Raw genomic sequence first — 4,231 nt, 5'->3', positions numbered from 1 at the left:
CGCAGCACACAGCAGTTTGAAACGTTGTTGTCTTAATGCATTAAAGGAGAGCAGAGGTGAGAACATGGGATTGTATCGATATGATCAAATGGGTTGCTTGCCTGATGGAGTGGTAGTAGGGTACTGCCCTTCAGTTGGATACTCGGAGATATCCTCGGAGGCAGAACCTACCACGAAGGACACACAGAACATAATCAACACATGATAGTATGCAACAATATGATGCATGCTATGACATGGCAAAATGATGTGTCTTGCCTAATGCAATGTGAAACAAGTTGAAATGGGTCCATTTGAACCAAAGATTCAAATGGAAGTTAAAGTTCCCATGCATAATAAGTGTGTTAGCTTGTTTCATCTAAACAGCAAAGTTAAAGTGGTTTGTCATGCATGAAACCATTACAGATGGATAGATTGAATTTTTCTGATCATTTTTCATATATAACTAGCACAAATGCCCATGCGTTGCAATGAGAGACTACAAAACTTGCCTCCGGCAGGAATGCGGGCTGTGACCCCAAGAGCCTCCAGCACCCTGATCGCAACGGTCTAGCTTTGGAATGTCGCACGATACTTGAGGAAGAAAGGATGTGGCGTCCACGTGCAGTGGATCATCAGCAGCAAAATCTCTACTATGAAACTTAAGAAGAAAATTAACGTGCAATCATGTTATTTCTAGTTCACTGCATAAACTTATTTGGGTTTAATATCTCAAACTAAACAAATGATTAATTCTATGAAACAAGATTCAGATATAAAACGTCTTATCTCGCCAATTTGGGGTTTAATCAGGGATGGCATGCTCCTTTGTCACCCAAATATACATGTACTAATAGAATATCTATTGGATAACGAAACAGAAGGAGAAATAATCAACAATGATGGTGACCAATAACACAAGGAGAAATAATCAAGAATGATGTTTCCAGTAATATAAAGAGCATGGTGATAACTACATTGCAGTCGCCGCCAACCGAAAGGAACTGCCGCACCCCAGAATATAAACTATGTTGTAGCGGGAGAGGAAAATCCTCATATGCACCATCTCCATTATTATGCTCATCATCTGAAGATCAAATATAATAAAAAATTCTGCAAAAAATAAGTACATCTCAATTAATGCTAACAGAAAAAACTAAGACAACTATGCATGATACACATCATATCCGGTTGTATATATACAACCCACAGATTTCAAATTTCACACGATTTTGCAACTCAAACGGTTTGACCACTGACCATATCAACTAATCCATACAAAGATCTTCACATAAATCACATAAAGGCAATTAGCTATCAGAACAAAATAATCTCACGAGATGACGAATGATTCTGAAAACATTGCTTTATTTTCTGTAGCAATGTGGCTGGGTTTGCAACCATAATGAGGTAGAAATCTAGTACGTGAGTGGTGGAGTCATGGAGAAACTTATGGGCCAGAGCTTGGGGCCTACACGCCAGGGGCTGGGCTTCCTATAAGTGAAAAATTCTGAGAAGTATACTACTGGGCTATAGATGTTAGTTCGGCCATGCCTAGGGCTATAGCCCTAGTTGCCCTATACCTAATTTCACCCCTGGTGACCATAATACATTTGGATCTATAAGTAAGAAGTAGTGCTAAACCTCTCATATCTATCCGCTGAAACCAAAAGTATAAAAATGATGAATCAACATGTAAGTTTTGCATTTGTTTCAATCACTATAAGTTTAATACCAAATAATTTTAAATCTTTACAGAAAATTTAGCAGCGCAAAATGAGTTTCATACATATACATGTAATTGATATTTAGATGGATAATGAAATAACTATACATAAAGGAGGAAACTTTACAGCACCTCCGCATACTTGTCGAGTAATCTCATATCATCTTCCCTTCGCATCGCCGTCCTTTTTCTCAACACTTTATCTCCTCCACCATCGCCATGCCATGCGCTACAACTGCACCAAACATGAGCAGCCACATTATGAGATGGATTCAGAATAGCTTACCATTGCAGTAGGAAAACATTCCCTTGCATATAGAGAAGACCTTGATTTTATTTAAATTGTACAATGAGTAGTGAAGTAAGATGCACTACAACAGATCTTGTTCAGTCCCAACAAGGCAAGTCTCTTCAAGTACTAATGATGAATGTTGTTCTTCATCCCCCATCCAAATACCGAAATAGCAAGTTGTTTAGGCGAATAAACACTATCAGTTGGAGAAGGTTGTTCTTGCTTATAGGTCATCGAGACCCAACTTCTACACATAAAACACATGAAACAGAAAATAGACTGTACTAAGGATGAATGAATCAACCGTGGCCTCGATGAATCAACCATACCCGATGATCGTGAACAGGAGTCAATGATGTGTGCGCTACCGTCGAGGTGAGCATCCTTGGTCGCCTCAACCACTTGAGCCTCATCCGCCTGTCCGGGGCCTCTCCATCACTGCATGCACGACGGCTACATGTATTGACGTACGTGATGTTCGAGTTCACCAAAAACAGCGCGCTTAGCAAGTGGCTCCACAGCGATGAGGTGCTCGGATGGAGCAAGCACGTCCAGGTCGCGCTGGACGTGGCAGCCGGACTCAACTACGTGCAGAGGTATTCCAAGAGCAGTAACATCATGCTCAACACATGCTTCCTCCCTAAGCTAACAAACTTCGGCCTTGCACTCGCGATCACCGCCAAAATGCCGAGGAAGAAGCCCTTCGATGACCTGGCACATAGTTGGCACGATTCACACGCACGGCAACGATGGTGAGGAGCAGCGCACACGCCACACGCACGCACGTCCTCATCTGCGATGACCACAGTGTCAGATTGTCAGTTAATAACTGCTGTCAAAGTTTTAGAAAAAAAACAGTTTCATCAGGCGTAAATGTAGCTGTCAAATGTTCAGTTTCGTCAGTTAGGATTTTCTTCAGTTTCATCAATTAGATTGTTAGTGTAGCCCGTCGCATTGATCGGATCGTGGGTAGCGAGCAAGGAACATTGGGATGGCAGGGTTCACGTCTCGGGCATGGCCTAATTTTCCCTTTTCAGTATGCTCTATACTCACCTGATTGTGTTCATCGCCAGTGATCTCAGGGTCAAACAAGAGGTGCTGCAGCAGATCGGCAACAGCAGCATCACGTCGTCCAGCTTCTACATGCTGAACACCTACATCATAAACAACAACACACGCATCCGTGGCAGGGCGGTTGGGAACCTCGCAGGAAGATGAGGAAGGGGAGGTCAGCAGAGAGCAGGCACCAGTGACCTCACTGTCGATCTTGAGGAGGAGGAGAGGACAGAGGGAGCGTGGCGGCTGGGACTCGCCGGACCCTAAGCTGCAAGGGAGGGTAGTGGAGGCAACCAGTCGTGGGGGAGGATGGGAGTAGTTGTTGGCCCGGATGCGCCGCCGGGAGGCGCGCTGGGGCGGTTGCCCGCTCGGATCCATCGTTGGGCGGCGCTTTGGGGGCGCGGGGGCGCGACGCGATGAGGAGGTAGATGGATGGGGGCGCCGGGTCTCGGGTACGATTGGGTCGTCGGGGTCGGCGCCGGTGGGTGGGTGGTCGGTGGAGGCGCCCAACGATGGTGGACAGGGGGGGGGTGGGGGGGGGGGGGGGGGGGGGGGGGGGAATGAGCGGGGGAGGAAGAAGGTGGGGGCGTGCCGGCGGCGCACGACGCGCGGGGCGTCGCGCGAGGTGGTGGGGCGGGGCGGAGCACGGCGAGGCAGAGCGTGGCTGCGTTTTTCTCCCCTTCGTACCAGTTCGATTTGTACCGCGGGTTGTATACCAAAGAACACAGGGACCTTTCTGCAAATTTGCTAGCCGGTTGAGGCACACTGGGCTTCGTTGGGACAATACCGGGCTTCTCCAACGACGTAGGAAAACTTTCACAAGGAATTAGTACCACCTCGTTTATTCGTTTATATTACGATCTTGTCCATACAAATCGTAAAAGCGTATTATGACATGAGAAAAAAGCGTATTGTGACGGTGAACCCATGGAGTCAATCCGTGCTTTATTATTAGGGATAGATTTGTTTGATTTGGAGCTATGGTTGATTTTCTATGATTTTTAGAAGTTTTGGCTATTTTCTGAAATTTCCTATATAAAAATAAATCCAGAAATTAAATAACTGCGTCAGCACTGCGTCACTGTGACGTTAGCGAGTCAAAGGCGCCAGCCCAGGTCAAACCTGACTGGTGGGCCCCATCTGTCAGTGTCTCTATGTACTAACTAAGCTAGTTAGTC

At 45.9% G+C, this 4,231-nt stretch overlaps 1 long non-coding RNA gene across 1 annotated transcript; it reads right to left on the bottom strand.

Annotated features, from left to right (window-relative positions):
- Positions 1 to 669: 669 nt before the first annotated feature.
- On the bottom strand, positions 670 to 3,733 carry LOC125543832. The gene is made up of 4 exons (XR_007298813.1): positions 3,051 to 3,733; positions 2,327 to 2,790; positions 1,838 to 1,940; positions 670 to 1,092 (listed from the first exon to the last, which is right to left on the bottom strand). It is a non-coding gene; the product is annotated as an uncharacterized LOC125543832 (long non-coding RNA).
- Positions 3,734 to 4,231: the final 498 nt, after the last annotated feature.

The sequence above is a fragment of the Triticum urartu genome, chromosome 3 (genome assembly GCF_003073215.2).
Source record: "Triticum urartu cultivar G1812 chromosome 3, Tu2.1, whole genome shotgun sequence".
In the NCBI taxonomy this organism is placed as follows: domain Eukaryota; kingdom Viridiplantae; phylum Streptophyta; class Magnoliopsida; order Poales; family Poaceae; genus Triticum; species Triticum urartu.
This window is presented reverse-complemented; position numbering and strand designations above follow the sequence as displayed.